Genomic DNA, 18,665 nt, shown 5'->3' with positions numbered 1-18,665 from the left:
GCAGATGGTACGATTACTGTTAATCAGGGTTACGTCCAGAACTGCCGTCGTAACTGTCTTCATAACCAGATATAGACCACTTTGTTCACTTTGTTCAGTCTACTAAATGCGATTAGAAGCTGTGGTCTTGTTACATGCGTCCTCGCGTATGAATAGAATAGAATAGAATAGAAAATCATTTATTTAAATAAACTTAATTTAAGCACTTTTGAATAGTCAAGCATTTTTTTTTAATTCTACCGCTTATTCGGAAAGTTGTCTCATCACAAGAAGAATAAGCAAGAAAATTGTGTGTTGCTCTTTTAAACAATCCTTGTAAGTTCACATTTTACAAGTCGAAACGTGTGAATACAAACCACCAACCAGCACTAATTTATTTAGGCTCAAATATAAAAATACAATATGATTAAATCAGTCGTAGTGATAAGAGCAGACCAGTCCCTACAAGCAGCACTCGTTCATGAGTATGAGTACGAGTATGATGAGCCAGCCATCACTGCGCTCGACCATATTTTAGGAAGCCCAATGACCCGGCCCACCACGCCGCCACTTGTCTGGACATTTTAGTGAGCATGACTACTCATTCCACTCGACCACGTCACAGCTACTTAAAATTACTATATGGTAGTTACAGTATTCGCACTTTACATGAGGATGCATGCGGCAATCAATACAAAAGCCGCTACGCTATCATATATCAAGAAAGCAGTATGAAAAAGAAATTATAACGTTGTCCGCAAATAAACTTATTCTTGCTAGATATTGCCTCTGGGCAGTGCCTGAATATCAGTGGTTTGCTGCTTGTACGCAGTAAACAATACACTGAGGTGCTGCCTTTTTACGTATGGGCTATGCACACACACTACGTTACTCATACCGTTTTTTTTTGTACCTGTATTGCATTTTATTTTATCTGTATACTAGCTTTTGCCCGCGGCTTCGCTCGCGTTAATTTATCCCCTTAGGAGATGCCTACGTCATAGTAGCTTTATGCACGCAAAGTCTCAGCCCGATTGATTTAAAATTGACAATGTTTCAAACAAAGTATCATCCCCTATTTTATCCCCTTGGGGGTAGAATTAATCAAAATCCTTTCTTAGCGGATGCCTACGTCATAACATCTACCTGCATGCCAAATTTCAGCCCGATCCGTCCAGTGGTTTGGGCTGTGCGTTGATAGATCACTATGTCAGTCACCTTTGAGTTATATATATAGATTTGTTGTGTATTGTATTTTGTTTAATTTGACTAATATAATTGTATATCTGCTTTTATTCGGAACGAAATTCAGCAAGCTGCTTGGTGATGAGCTGGTAGGGCACCAGTAAACACCTCCGACCTCCGCCTCAGCCACAAAGCAGCTTGCTGAATTTCGTTTGTAGGGTGAGAGATTAAGTACTAAGTACTGAAATTACCGGATAAAATATATGACTTTTCTTAGATTTAGTCACACAAAACTACAAAGCTTTATTCCTAATTTCAGCCATTTCAGAAAAAAATACATTAAGAATTAAATAAAAAATAATGTCCTGTGTATGGACATAGAACATGTTTTATTTCACGAGGACGGACTTGTATCTTCACTTCACGTAAAATTTCATTAAAATCGATTCAGCTTTTTAGGCGTGAATGTATGTATATTGTATCTCTGGACAGCGCCATATAGTCCTAATATATGCAGAGCTTGTGTTATGGGTACTAGATATCTGATATAAATACTTAGATATTTTCTTCTCTCTAAATACATAGAGAACACCCAGATACAAATAATCATACTCATGAATAATGTTTGTACCGTGTGAGGAATCGAACCTCCGACCATCGGAAGTAAAGCAGTGTGCACAACCGCTGGATCACTGAGACCGTCATATTACCATATATTTATTTATTTTGAAGATGAAGGGATTAGAGAAGGAAGTAGACCATGCTGTAAGTATTCATCATTACATAGTATAAAACAAAGTCGCTGTCGCTGTCTGTCCGTCCCTATGTATGCTTAAATCTTTAAAACTACGCAACGGATTTTTTAATAGACAGTGATTCAAGACGAAGGTTTATTTGTATGATACATATAAACCCAATTCTAGCGTCAAAGCTTTTGAAAACCGGCGGCTCCTTGAGCTGGATGCCAGACGTGACAAGCTGAAAGCCCGACCATCTGCGGCTATCAGCTATAATTATATGAACGGTGTGCTCTCATGCCCGCAATGTGCGAGGATTTTTACACACAAAATAGGCTACATAAGTCACATGCGAGCACATCAACGACAAAATCGGAACTGAAGATAGTCGCCGTGGCCGAAATCAGCCTGGATTACATCATCATCACATATAAACCCGCGCGAAGCCGTGGCGAGTAGCTAGTCTAATATATGAAATTCTCGTATCACAGGTTTCGTGTTTATACTCCTCCGAAACGGCTTGACCGATTTTGATGAAATATGTATATTCGGTAGGTTTGAGAATAGAGTGTAAAAATTTGTTATAAATCCATTATTTAAATTTTTTTTATTTTATCGACATTTTTTTTATTATGATTTCGCCTATTAACCCTAAATTTTCGCTCTACTAGCATCAACACAATTTTTTTATTAGCGATTTTAATTCATATAGCAGAACGTTTGTAGAGTCTGTTATTGATATATAAAATTGTAATCGACAATTATAGTTAGTTTCAGAAGAGGATTCTCCTTGACTGTATAATACTGATTGTTGCGAATAAACGGTTTACTAATGGGTTATAATATTACAGATTAAACTGTCACGGAAGCGATGCGGTTTAAATGATATGGAGCCACAGAATACGCGGTTTAAGCTGTTCATTAAATATATTTAAATATTACATTCAAATTTTGTAAAAAAATACTCTTAAGGGGGTAAAATGAAATAAAGAATGTATCTAGATTATAATATATTATGCCATCCAAGTTACTATTCCATGTGGACCAAGCCGCGGTCTTAACCTAACCTTGAACAACTAACACAGCTCTATCTAGTCCCACGGTAAGCAGAGCTTGTATTATGGTTACTAGATAACAGATATAAATAGAATAGAATAGAAAAATATTTATTCAAATAAACTTACATCGAAGCACTTTTGAATAGTCATAGTCATCAATCTACCGCTCATTCGGAAAGCTGTCTCATCACAAGAAGAACGAACAAGAAACTTGCGTGTTGCTCTTTTAAATAATTTTATTGTTACTTTATATTTTTCAATTTTAAGTGTGTGAATACATTATACTATAACTACCATTTAGCACTATGTACTTAGATGTTTTTTTGTAAATATATACATAATATACATAGAAAACAACCAGACCGATACAAACAATCCTATATCATTTATACAAAATATTTACACCGTGCGAGGAATCGAACCCGCGACGATCGGAAATAAGCACTGTGCTAAACCGCTAGACCACCGAGGCTGTCTATCTTTAAAATAGTGAACAATAAATAAAATTTAAAATAATAAATAAATATTGGCAGAACCATCTTCCGATGCAGCCAAGTTATTGTTCTGGATGGTATCATATTAGTTTAAGTTTTTTAGTTGTTTTTATTGTTTATTTTTGTTATTTAGTATAGGTACGATGGCATTGTCATCATCACATATTGTGCACATATATCCCAAAAAAAAAAAAGAAAAATAATCTTTAAAATTAGTATCTATAAATCTACTTTATCTATTGGGGTAGGTAAACATTTTACATTAATTCCTATTATAATATGTATAAGAGCTAATTTCGCCATTTTCCTAGCCTCGTCTTGAAGCAATTTGAATGAATGAAATTTGAATAGCCCTTTCTTTGTAACATCTCGTGCATTTCTCTGATTTTAGGGTTCCAAATCAAAAAGTTGAACTGTAAGCTGCAAGATAAAACTGAACCCGTTTATGTTTTTGTCCGTCCGTCTGTTACATCTCTAATAGTTTACTAACTAACATTCTTGTGAATATGAATCCTATATCTAAATATATATTTCAAAGGTGACTAACTGACATAGTATTCATATTTTTTCCCTACCGTCCAATTTTGTATACATTACTAGAGCACTATCTATTCAATTGAGAAGAATTAGCAACATCTATATATATATAACTCAAAGGTGACTGACGTAGTGATTTATCAACGCACAGCCCAAACCACTGGACGGATCGAGCTGAAATTGGCATGCAGTTAGATATTATGACGTAGGCATCCGCTAAGAAAGGATTTTGATTAATTCTACCCCCAAAGGGATAAAATAGGGGATGAAAGTTTGTATGAAACTTTTTCAATTTTAAACCTATCGGGCTGAGACTCTGCACGCATAAAGCTGCTATGACGTAGGCATCCCCTAAGAAAGGATTTTGATAAATTCCACCCCTTAGGGAATAAATGAACGGCCAAAAGCTAACTAGCTTAATTTAACTATAAATATATATTATATATTTATAGTTAAATTAAGTATATATTATATATATTAATTTATAACTATAAATATAGAATTCATATTCACAAAAATGTTAGTTGGTATGAATTTTATAATAATAACAAAATCTTTTTTCAATATCTTCACAACAAAATACATACAGGCTCGTCCTCCTGACGGATACAGTTTCGCGGAAGTTTGGGGACCCTCCTGTCCACTCCTCCTTCGACTACTGCGAAACTGTCTGTTAGAAGTTACTTCCTTCCCAGACAAGATAATAATCACATATATACTTATAGTTATAGTTACTTATAGTTTCGCCTAAGAATTAAACAAATTTTGAAGTTTAGTTACGCAATAAATTTCTAAAACGCGCTGGTTTGAGTTTGTATGGGAAAATAAAATTGTTGTTTTTAATATTCTCCATCCAAATTCTTCATATTTTATCACCGTTTAACCCTGCCCTGGACTTCCACGAATATTTCAAGACTAAAATTAGCCAAATCGGTTCAGCTGTTCTCGAGTTTTAGCGAGACTAACGAACAGCAATTCATTTTTATATATATAGATAGATAGTAAAAAATATAAAATTCTCGTGTCAGAATCTTTGTACCAAATCTCCTCCGAAAAAGATTTTGGAAATACGAAATATTGTATGTATAGTAAGTCATAGGAAACTAAACTATTTTTCATACCTCTCAGTGATAAGAGTGGGTCACACCAATTAATAATACACTTAATTACTTAGTATTACAGTCTTATATAAAATTTTCGTGTCACAATATTAGTCTCCTGGAATGGCACGTACCACTTATGGGCGATCTTGTCAGACCAGTTACATTAAATATTATGTCAGTATGTAAAAAACTCACAAAGTTATAACAACCCGGGTAAGCCAGGGCGGGGCACTAGTATACTACATAAAGAGTAATAAAAATATAACAGCCACAAGTATACTACAGGAACAGACCGTTTGATCTGTGCTCATAAGTTAATCTATGCTTTTTGATTCAATAAAATAATGGCGCTTGTCTCGGGGCGACAGGTTTATCTCGCTAATTTGAGTGGCCCACACAACAATACGAAAAACGAACGACATCATAACTACATAATTTGTTCGCATAATATTCCAGTTAGTGCGTGCCTTCCACGATTCATTCGTGCTACCGTATTCGATTATATGATCGAATTAACCACATGGTTGATTCGATTAAATAATAGTTATTGAATACTAATTCTGCAATCATTTTGCATCGGCATCTTTTGTATCTGATATGCAGTACCACAACATTGTACTGCGGTTTTGCTTATAATAATAATAGTAATACCTGTGGACAATTTATATAACGCCATCTAGTCCCAAGGCTTGCCTTGGGTTGTCTCGTACCCAAAACACAAGCTCTATAAGTAGAGCATGATTGTTAGTATCGGTTTGGATGTATTCTATGTTTATTTAGAAAAAAAAATATATCAGTTGTCTAGTACCCACAACACAAGCTCTACTTACCGTGGAACTAGATGGCGCTGTGTGAATTGTCAAAAAAAACGTCGTGGTGAACATAGCAATTAATATACCCACAGGCGACAGCCCTATCTATTAATTTGGTTTGTTATCGGTATTTCCATCACCGGAAAGTTATTCAGATTGTAAATTGTTACAGTTAATGCTTTCAGTCAAATTGAATCCAGAATCAATACGTGAAAGGTGGTATAGAATGGAAATTACAAACAGACGCTTAAATTTGATTTAAGTATGAGTATATAGATTAATAAAAGTAGTTATTTCTTCTCTATTTTATTTCTTTTCTTATTTAGAGAAGTTTGCTGGAGGAATATTGCAGTGGTTAATTTGTTTTAAATTGAAATAAAAAGAATATTTTGAATGTATTGTACGTGGATTTTAATAATGACGTCACGGAATGTTCGAGAAGGAGTGAAAAATTGTACATAAAATATCATCGATGTTCTGTGCCTGACGTTCGATTTTTGAAATTTGAAATTTTATTTTTAAATAAAGTAAAGGGCTATTTGCGATCTCAAACAGAAGTTATAATCTTTTTCGACTTTATTTAAAAAGATAATACAATATAGAACCACTAGTTATTAAACTAGTGGTTGTCCAGTAGTCGAAATTGCCATAATAAAAAATTCAAAAAGAACTTCGAACTAGCAATAATAATCAAACAAAAGTATGTAATATTATTTTTATTGATCTTGTGCATAATTAAAAAAATCACATTCTGCATTTCTTCTCTATATAAAATATAATTGTACTGAATTTCATACTCCTCTGTTCGCGGATTTTCGAAAAAAGTGGTACAAAGTTGATTGGTAAATTATAAACGCGAAAGTTTGTGAGTATGGATGGATGTTTGTTTATCTTTCACGCAAAAACTACTGAATGGATTATGATGATACTTTAGACTTATAAAATGAGTGTAACAGACATATTGTAATTATTATAAAATTAACATTTACCTTTAATTTATATGTATATAATTTGGACATTAATTAGTTAATATAAATTATGTAATAAATTAAAAAATGTTATGAATAAATGAAATGAATGAAATGAGTGATATAGCTTTTTTTCGGACTACTCTAATGCTGTTGGCCGCAGCTGACCTTTACAGCTTCACCGGACGATAGGGGGCGAGTGCAGATGGCACTCCAAACCCGCGGAAGGACTTATGGAGCGGATGAAGGCCAACTCCTGCCTGACGGATACGACTTTAGTCTGAGGGCACCGCTAGGGGTTCGAACCTCGGCTCAGGCCGTCGTAATATCGATCCCCGTTTGGATTGGACGGGGGATCGATATAGCTTATACATCAGAATAACACATCTTAATCTTAACAATATTATAACCACGAAAGTTTTTAAGTCACTCTTTCACGCAAAAAGTACTAAAAGGATTATGATAAAACTTTACAGTAATATAGATTATGCATCAGAATAACAGATAGACTATATTTTATATTGCAAAACACGCGTGAAACCACGGCGCAGCTAGTAGCTAGGCACATAGTAATGATTACAAGGATAAATTTATACTGCCAAATAAAATAGAAGATTATCATTCTGTAACAGAATAATCTAAATAAATATAAACTACTACAGACATACTAAAACTACACAATGCGAATTCAATTCCGTTGCGGAACCCTAAAACATGTAGAAACTATAATTCATGCTCATCCGGAAGTTTGTCAATTTGTCGAGGCTTACGCCCGTCGGTACGCCGGTTCGTTTCCGTTGCGAAACCAAAAAGTAAACTCTGCCGGCCCCCTCGCTGATTAACCGTGAGGATGCGTCCGGTTTATGGAGAAATTATTATGTGCACTTCATTATTGTAGAAATCTGATTTTTTTTAACAAGAAAGAAAGAAAAATATTTTATTCAGTGCAATGTAAAAAATACAATATAAACAACAAACGTAAAAAAAAAGAGCAAATAAAATGTACATATAATTAAATTAAACTATAACAGTTGTTGAGACATGTATATATGCCTTATTTATATTATAAATGCGAAAGTTTGTATGGATGGTTGTTTGTTACTCTTTCACGCAAAAATTACTGAACGGATTTTATTGAAACTTTCAGTAATATATCTTATACATCAAAATAACATACAGTTCAGTGCCATCTTTGGCACACATGACGAATATTCAATACTAGGCTTCCATCAATACGGCGGATCCGGCCGCATATGGAATACTGTTCTCATCTCTGGGCGGGAGCACCACAATACCAGCTACTTCCATTTGACCGCATTCAGAACCGAGCAGCCAGAATCACTGGCAATCAACGTCTATGTGACAGACTCGACCCATTGGCTTTGCGGCGATATATTGCATCCCTGTGCATTTTCTACCGCATATATCACGGGGAGTGTTCTGAGGAATTGTTCGGATTAATACCAGCTGCTGAGTTTCACCACCATACCACCCGCCAGAAACTGAAATACCATCCTGATCATCTGGATGAAAGGCGGTCCTCCACAGTGCGGTTTTCTAGAAACTTTTTGCCACGCACAACCACATTGTGGAATCACCTTCCAGCAATGGTATTTCCGAACCGATACGATATTGAAACCTTCAAGAAAAGAGCTCATTCCTTTTTAAAAGGCCGACACACACTAGTAATTTCCCTGGTGTTGCGGGTGCTCATGGGCGGCGGTAATCACTTACCATCAGGTGAGCCGCATGCTCGTTTGTCCCCTGTGTTATAAAAAAAATACTAGGCAATACTAGAATTCTATTCAGTCGCACTAAGGGTGTAGATTTGATAACGATCGGAATTTGATCACCAATAGAAAAGGTCGTAACGGTACATATAGATAAAGAAGGTCAAAACCTAGATAGTATAACTCTTTATACATTTCTCAAATACCATAGATCCCATACAATAACGCCAGAAATACTGATCTCCCCATAAGCTTGTATTTTACATCATTTTAAATACACTCGATTTGTCAGCCATATCGAAATTGATATAAACGGTTTAAATATGATAATAATGCTAATTTCCATATATTTTCTATAAATGACATCAAGTAATATCTATTTTATTAAATAGATTGGATTTTTAGAAGCTCAAAACGCTGCGGGGTGCTTTTTTTATATGTTAATGTCATTTTAATAAAGTTAACAATCTATTATTCGATAGCCAATAGAGAAGATCGTAACGCTTCTAGTTGCGGTGGTCAGTGTTTCGCACTGAATATTTGTAGTTTCACACATACAATTTTTTTTTTTTCATCTCCCCTCTTCAAGAGAGGAGATGGCAACATACCCCCGGCAGAATCACAGTCGGCCGGGGTTCAGGGCCCCAGGGAGAGAAACCGGCGTACAATGCGGGCAGAATCTAACAGCACCGCTTTCTGCATCTTTCCCGGGAGTGAGCCGCCCCGGAATCCCAACCGTCTGATATGTTGTTCCACACTGGTTGAGATAAGACCGTTCACCGACATAACGATTGGAATGATTTCGGTGGACATCACCCCCCACATTTCGGTCACCTCGTGAGCCAGGTCGAGATATTTTCTCTTTTTCTCAGTTTCAGCTTTCACGAGGTTCTCGTCATGCGGTATGGTGATGTCCATCAAAAACACCCTCGAGAGTGCCCGATCCATCACATCAAAATAACCATAAATAACGGAAAACTTCTATATGCATATACTAGCCGACCACCGCAACTTTGTCTGCATCACACTTACTTGACATTTATCATTATATTTCGCACAATTTGTGTAATATCTTTTTAAATTATAGCCTATGTGTTATTCTGATGTATAAGTTATATTACTGTAAATTCTCATCGAAATCCGTTTAGTAGTTTTTGCGTGAAAGAGTAATAAACATCCATCCAAACACACTCACAAACTTTCACGTTTATAATATTAGTAAGCTTACTAGCAAAAAATTTTTTTTACTACATGCATATGAATACAGATACGATACATACACCAAAAAACCACTTTAAACATTTTTGTCTGTCTGTCTGTCGGTCTGTTTGTTCTGGCTAATCTCTGAAATGGCAGAACCGATTTTGACGGGACCTTTTTTGGCAGGTAGCTGATGTAATAAGGAGTAACTTAGGCTACTTTTATTTTAGAAAATTAAGTTAAAATCCACGCGGACGAAGTCGCGGGTGCAGCTAGTATAACATAAAAGTTAAAACGTACTAGCTTCTGTTATACGTAGATACTAAACAACCGATAGATATACCTACTACTCAAACACATTTTATTGTAAATGTATACATAACACATATCTATTCATGATAATGATTGTTTATATTGGTCTAGATGTATTACCGATGCGTGGAATCGAACCCGCGACCATGGGAAGTAAGGCATAGTAATAATAGTATACTTACTATTGATTGTTGTTTAAATATTTCTGTAAATACTTTATCATATATATATCCTTGCACTTTTATACAAACAATGTTTATACCTACATATAGACGTACAATGCAATTTTTTAACAGAAAAAATATAATATTTTTTCTGTTGACATCATAGTATTTTTTGCCTCAAAAAAAAATCAAATATTAGAAAACAAAAGTGCAAAATAATATTTGTGGGAACTGCAGATAATATCTGTGCATTATGATTGGATTTACGAGGGTCGCCTCCAAGTGTCGGCACCTGACTCACGGCCTGAGATAACTCAATGATGATTTATAGATCATCATGAACTCTCAGTGGACAGAGGGGCCACACGTCCATTATTTAGGTTTCTGCCTAACTATACTAATTTATTTATTTATACAAACCAGATTATGTATAATCTGGTTTGTATAAATCCCTCTGTCAACTGAGAGTTCATGATGATCTATAAATCATCATTGAGTTATCTCAGGCCGTGAGTCAGCCCATTTATTTAGAGGCGTGCAATTGGTAATAAACTGGAATGTAATCCAACACTATGTGAAGAAGACAAGGAATGAGAAAGAATTTTGTATTTAGAACTTACCAAATAGGCAAAAGTAGTAATGAAGTAAGTAACTGAGATACATACTGTCTACCTAATTTTAAATATTCATTGAATGGAAAAAAAATAAAGGTTTTTTATATAGCGTTGAAGTACGTTGCCGACTTTTTTCAATAGCGTATCAGTTCTGAAATATTATTAATGGAAGGGGTTTTTTCACATTGCACAATGTGGTTGTGCGTGGCAAAAAGTTTAGTCAGTTAGTTAGTAGTTTCTAGAAAAACGCACGGTTGGAGACCCGCCATTCATCCAGATGATCAGGATGATATATTAGTTTCTGGCTGGTGGTACAATGGTGAAATTCAGTAGTTGGTACTATACGAAACAATTCCTCTCAAACAATGTACGAAGCAAGTACCTAATATGTTTCAAGTTTTCCATCTGCATTGATAAATCTCCGCGCACATCTCATGAGGATAGTTGCCGTATTATATTCATATAAATCAAACGCTTTTTTTACCGCCATTTCGTCGACAAATATAAAAATGTCAACCGTGGCCGCAGTATAAAAGATGTCCATATTTAAAAAGCCGTTTGAATCATTCCCTATAAAATATGTTTCGATTTTCAAATTCGGAATAAATTTTATGTCACCTGCGCCCGCGCAACCGGAAGAAGGGCTCGCATATAGCCGTCTCTATCGTTTGTATAGCGCCATCACTGTCTGGCTACAACTTTTATATTGTTTGTTTTAGTGAAACTGCCATCGGAGATGCATATTGAGATAAATTTTATGCTTGTTTTAAATGCGATAAATTATATCGTAAGCCTAGTTTTTTCATAGATCCCATAGTTGATAACAATGATAGTAATTTGTACATGGATCTTGCTGACAGGTGATCAAAAAACTACGGGGAATATATAAAAAATATTTAATTTACATATGCGTAGTTGAAAAATGTTTAGAGTGTGGTTAACGAACTTGTGACCCCGACTTTGAGCAAATTTAATAGACATGTATAAATTGATGAATCATTTATTCACCTATTATAGATACATAGTTTACGCCGACCTCAAATAAATAGGATAAGGAAGAAGCAGATGATGAGAGTGATTCAAGAGGACAGTATATGTATAAATATATATATTTCTATGTCTTTTTTTAATCTATTAAGTCTTTTTCGTACCTATTTATTTTTATTTATAAAAAAAATGTTTCCTATTCATAATATTTATTTAATTTATAGATACAGATATAGGTACTTCAGTTAATAAAGAGATTTCTATAATTATAATCAGTTTATGAAGGTCTTTAGTTTGCATTTAGCACCACACTTTTTCAATTCAAACTCAACTTTTTTTACCACAGAACTTTTAAATATTGCGTTCTTTTTTTAATTTAATCTTCTTTTCTGAGTTGCAGTTATAAAAAAGATGTACAGAGACAGGAATTTGATTTGATTTTAAAAACTCTTTCAGCCATAGAAACCAGCGAGTATCATTTTTATTTAAATTAAAAAGTACATTTAATTTAAATAAAAATGATACTCGCTGGTTTCTATGGCTGAAAGAGTTTTTAAAATCAAATCAAATTAAGTGTTTTTCGTTATTATAATGAACAAAAAACAAAACTGTACAGGACTTCTTACATTAGGGCCGCTGGCTGGTACGACTATTCCTTATTTTTAAATATTTATATTTTATATAGGTTGCTATGGTTTTGTTATTCCTTCTATTGCTCTTGCTTTCATATAGTTTGTTACGACATATATTTTTATAATATACTATTACTTTTACATATTGCATCTTTAATTATCACTATCGTTGTCTGCACCGACCCCAGCGTCCTATACACAGTCCCACACAAAAACGTTTCCTATTTATAATATTCGCTTATAGATACAGATATAGGTACCTACTTTAGTTAATGAAGAGATTTCAATCATATTCTCTTTATGACTGTCTTTGTTTGCATTTAAAAAAGCACTTTTAATTCAAACTCTATGTCAACTTTTTTTGCAATAGTACTTTTATATATTGCGTTGTTTTTTTTTCAATTTAATCTGTACTTCTTTTTTAAGTTACCAGCAATAATAAAGATGTACAAGTACTGTGCTTCTTTTAGCTTAAATAAAAATATTAGGTACTCGCTGGACTTCTGTGGCTGAAAGATTTTTTAAAGTCAATTAAATATTGAAAAGATTACTTTCGGCAATAATATATTGTTTATGGCTTTTCTTTACTGTGTATTATAAATAAAGTATATTCTATTTATCTAAATATTTTTCATTTAGAAAGAACAAAACACAAAACCTTTCCTATTTATAATATTCGTTTATATATACAGATATATGTACTTTAATTAATGAAGAGATTTCAATCATAATCTCTTTACAACGGTCTTTGGTTTTTGCATTAAAAAAAGCACACTTTTTACAATTCAATCTCAACTTTTTTTAACAGAACTTTTGAATACTGCGTCCTTTTTCAGTTTAATCTATACTTTTTTTTCAGTTGCCAGTAATAAAAAACCATTTAAAAGTATGGTACTACTCACTGGCTTTCTATGGCTGAAAGAGTTTTTAAAATAATTGAAATGTTTTTCGTATTTAGGATGAACAAAAAACAAAACGTTTCCTCTTTATAATATTCGTTTATAGATACAGATGTAGGTACTTTAGTTAATGAAGAGATTTCAATCATAATCTCTTTACGACGGTCTTTGGTTTTTGCATTAAAAAAGCACACTTTTTACAATTCAAACTCAACTTTTTTTAACAGAACTTTTAAATACTGCGTTCTTTTTTCAATTTAATCTGTACTTTTTTTTGAGTTGCCAGCAATAAAAAATATGTACAGGGACTGTACATTTTTTAATTTTGTTGCTATTAATGGTTTTAACCACGCCTCACCTTCCGTTCTGAAGATTAATTCTAATCAGTTATCATATTTCATTTTCGCTACCGTCCGTCTGTCTGGCTGTTGTTTTGATATCATTATTTATTTTTTAATCATTTCTAAATTAAATTATACAGTTTTGAATTATATAATTGGGTGAATATATTGCTTCTTCTTTTCGACTAAAATTACAATAAGGAAGCAGGTTACATATCTACCTTTTTCCTATATTTTTTTAATCTTGTATGAATTTGTTCACTATTTTTTGCGTGAAGGAAACTTTTTATTTACAATTAATAAAAATCAAATCAAAACAAAATATCTTTATTCATGTAGGTATATCATAGACTCTTATGATATATCAAATTATTAGTATTTAATTGAATTAGTGCTAATTGGTGGTTTGTATTCACACACTTAAACTTAAAAATGTAAAGTAATAATAAAATTATTTAAAAGAGCAACACGCAAGTTTCTTGCTCGTTCTTCTTGTGATGAGACAGCTTTCCGAACGAGCGGTAGATTGAAAAAAAAATGTAATGACTATTCAAAAGTGCTTCAATGTAGGTTTATTTGAATAAATGATTTTCTATTCTATTCTATTCAAATCTACCATCAGTTCGGAATTCTTTCGAGATAACAACTGACGAGAAAAAGCTCTCATTGTTTTCAAATGCATAATAATTATAATAATCTCAGGACAATTCAGACAGCGCCATCTAGTCGTCTAGATAACTGATGTAATATTTAATACATTTTTTGAATACATTATGAATACATAGAAAACACCCTAGACCGATACAAACAATCATACCTACTCATGAAAAATTTTTGCACCGTGCCAGGAATCGAACCCGCTACCATCAGAAAGGGTGTGTTAAACTGCTACACCACCGGGGCCGACCACGTTTAAGTCTATATGCATATACCTCATGTAGTTACGGGTATAAAAAAAATTCTTTTAATTCCTAATTGAGTTTATTAAATAACGTTCGAGCAATCGTTCTAATTTGATTCTTTCACTTGCACGGCGCAAAGTTTAGTCGACAGGGTAATTGCGATTACATCCTGTCCGTCTGTCTGTCACTGGGGGATCACCTCGCGAACTCGGTTAAGATTAACTTTAATTTCACATCGACCTACCGACCGTAATTGTCCAGGGGATTTAACGTTCAAATCGATATTTACATCGTTAATTTTATAGCACTTGAAACACTATTTAAACTCCCTAATTATTGAAAAAAAAAGTATTTACCTTGTTATAAAAAAAAAAAAGGCAGTGACATTGTCAATAGGCGATGTGATATTTACATCGTTAATTTTATAGCACTTGAAACACTATTTAAACTCCCTAATTATTGAAAAAAAAAGTATTTACCTTGTTATAAAAAAAAAAGGCAGTGACATTGTCAATAGGCGATGTAATATTTACATCGTTAATTTTATAGTACACTTAAAACACGGGGACATTATTAAAAAAAAAAAAATTTACAAATTTTTTTTTACTATCCAATTTTATTTATAGCCCAAGACCTTGTATTAAAAGTTCAAAACGTTGTCTATGCTTGCATTATTTAAAAAGAATAGATTCATAAAAAAAAATGTTTATAGCAACCCAAGCCTTAGTAACTTTAGAACGTTGTCTATGCTTAACTTATTTAAAAATAAAGAAAAAGTTACCCGTATCCTATTGGATACAAAGAGAGTTTAGAATCGGGTATTCCATTTTCGTATTTGACATTAGGTACTCCCGCATGCGTACTCGTCTATGAATGTAAACAATCTCATTGGTCGATGAGGGACCAATCGCATTGAAGCCATAATGCACGCCTTGTCCCATACAATTGTCAATTTATCTCACTTTGAATAGGCATTCTGAGTAGTTATCTATACATATAAATAAAATTGGAGCGTCTGTTTGTAATATTGAAATAACCGTGTTTTACTACGTGCATATGATTACAAATACGGTACATATACCAAAATAACATTTTTTACAATTTTTGTCAGTCTGTCTGTTTGTCCCGGCTAATCTCTGAAATGGTTTGACCTATTTTGACGGGACTCTTTTTGGCAGGTAGCTGATGTAATAAGGAGTAACTTAGGCTACTTTTATTTTAGAAATTTTTAAGTTATCTTTGTATTTGACAGATAATGTATATTCCACTGCTTAATATTGTAAGTAAATATTATTTTGTGAGAAATCCTCGCCCAAAAAACGAGAGTCATGCAAAAAGCGCAAGGAATTGTATTTCACACAATCAATGATGTGTGAATGACATCAATTTAATGATAATGATAACTTATCACACTTCTAAAGGAGTTCGCAACGCGTATATCTTGACTGAACTGTCAATTTTGACAGTCCGCGGCAAAATTAAGAAGTCCCGACTGACAAGCTGTCAAGATTCTGACAGTCCCACTATTATCACACGTTACGTGTTAGTAATTATGAAAGGATTTTTAACGTTATTAGAGTTCAGTTTTTTAAACTAATCATGGGTATATAATTTTTGGATGAAAATGTTAAATCTAATAATAAGTTTTTATGTCTTTGTCTTAAAACATTTGAAATATGGAAATTGAGTAATTAATGTCGGAAAAAATGTGTTGAGTGTGATTATAACTGGATGAGTTTTTTTTGTCTGCACACTAAAACTCTACCGCCGTTTCGTCTGGGTGCTTATAACTTTGTGTTTTGTATTAGCTATAACTGGATGAGAATATTTTTTTTTCTAGACCAGTGATTCCCAAATTGGTATATATCGACCCCCAGGGGTCTACGACACAAAGTTTGGGAACCTCTGGTCTAGACACTAATGCCCCAACGCGATTTCGTCTGCATGCTTAAACCTTTGTGTGTTTTGCAGGTATTAGTATCTATATATAGCCGATGTTACAATGGAAATATTATTTTAATACGTGAAACAACAACTTAGTACCTCTTTTTTCGAAAATTGCACTGATGGAGGAGTATAAAATGTCGCACACTTATCTATATATATATAAAAATTATGTGTCACATTGTTTGTTAGCGATGGACTCCTAAACTACTGAATCGATTGCAATTTTGATTTGCACATTGTGTGCAATTTGATCCAACTTGAAAGCTAGGGTAGCTTACATCTCAATTTATAGTCGCAATATTATTTTATTCAAGAACCTTAGCCACAGCAACTTGTGACTGGATCTACTAGTAGTTTATATGGAGGACTATCGAATGCTAATATTTTTCCCTGGTGGTGAAGAATACCCATCTTTTCCAGCGAAATATAAGATAGATTTTATACGATCTGTAAATAAGAAATCAACTCCGACAATAACATTTATTTATTTATAAAATTACATGCTCTCGGTGATTATTACAGTACAATATCAATACAAATAAACGTATGCAATACATACATTAATAATAATAATCATAGTAACAGTATATCATAAAAAAACAAACCAAAAAAAAACAACAACTATAAAAATTACAATGATATATGATATGAATGATGATATTTATAATCTAGAAATATACTAACAATACTACTTACTCTAATACAGTGACTACTAAAAGATGACTAAAATATATTATTAAAAGGGGTCCCTTTAGGCAACGTTCCGAAGACACTGGCAGCGTTCCCTCATTGAATAGCTAGAAAATTCTTTGTCTTTGTTTATTTTGAATTCCTACTTAAAATTGTAATTGTGACATAATTATCTTAAAAAAAAATGTATTTACTATTGACGTGTAACGAGATTTGTTACATTTGTGAATAAACAATAAACAATATGAAATATGAAACATAAGACTCAAATTCCCGTGACAAAAAAAATCCTAAAAGCAGATGCAACTTGCTAGATCAGTTCACAGCCGGTCTACTTTACATATCCTGAATAATTGTCCTGCCACTCCGATGGAAGGGCCCTTTCGAACGGCTGACCTCTTCCCCTCATTGGAGATTTTATAGATATCGTTCTGTGAAGTCGGTTAATAGTATTAAACACATGTACCTCCCAGTCTGTTGACTCTTACTAATATTATAAACGCCAAAGTTTGTGAGTATAGATGGTTAGTTGTTACTCTTTCACGCAAAGACTACTAAACGGATTTTGATGAGACTTTACAGTAATATAGCTTATACATCAGAATAACATACATTATCATAGCATACACTTACACCTTATCAGAAGCACTAACAGCGCAGGTTCACGCAGGCAGCAGTGGGTGCACAATTTATATATTTTAAATTTCTACAAGGTTCCACTGAAAATCACCGTTTGGGCATTACAGCCCAGATACAAAGCTGAGTGGACACCAATTTGGTTGCAGCTATATTTTTAAAATAATTAGTTAAATTTTTTGTAATATGTTGTATATATATGTTGTGTATGCGCCAAATAAATATATTTTTCGTTCGTTCTTTCTTTCTTTCTTTCTTTCTTTCTTTCTTTCTTTCTTTCTTTCTTTCTTTCTTTCTTTCTTTCTTTCTTTCTTTCTTTCTTTCTTTCTTTCTTTCTTGAACATTGGCTATAATTTGTAAAGATATTATGTAAATTGGGTGAATTGTTATGATAAATTTCAAGTAAGGGTAATCCAGACGAAGTTGCGCGTGTCAACTAGTATATAATTGTACTGTCAGAAGGGAAAGGAGATTGATATTAATAGAAATAGAAATAATATTTATTCAAATAAAATCAGTACAAGAAGCACTTTTGAATTGTCATATTATTCTTCTATTCATTTGGCATGCAGCTTCATCACAAGAAGAATGAGCAAGAAACTTCTGTGTTGCTATTTTAAATAAATGTTTTTTTTAATAAATAATTACACAATATGTGGATTAATTACCCTGTCACTAACAAAGTATATCAGGTTGATCTCCACGCGGTTTCTCCTGGAAAAACTGGCTAACTGACCT

This window comes from Achroia grisella, unplaced genomic scaffold (genome assembly GCF_030625045.1).
Source record: "Achroia grisella isolate CSIRO2021 unplaced genomic scaffold, CSIRO_AGI_Agris_v1 utg567, whole genome shotgun sequence".
NCBI lineage: Eukaryota > Metazoa > Arthropoda > Insecta > Lepidoptera > Pyralidae > Achroia > Achroia grisella.
The sequence above is the reverse complement of the archived record's forward strand: the minus strand, read 5'-3'. Positions refer to the sequence as shown.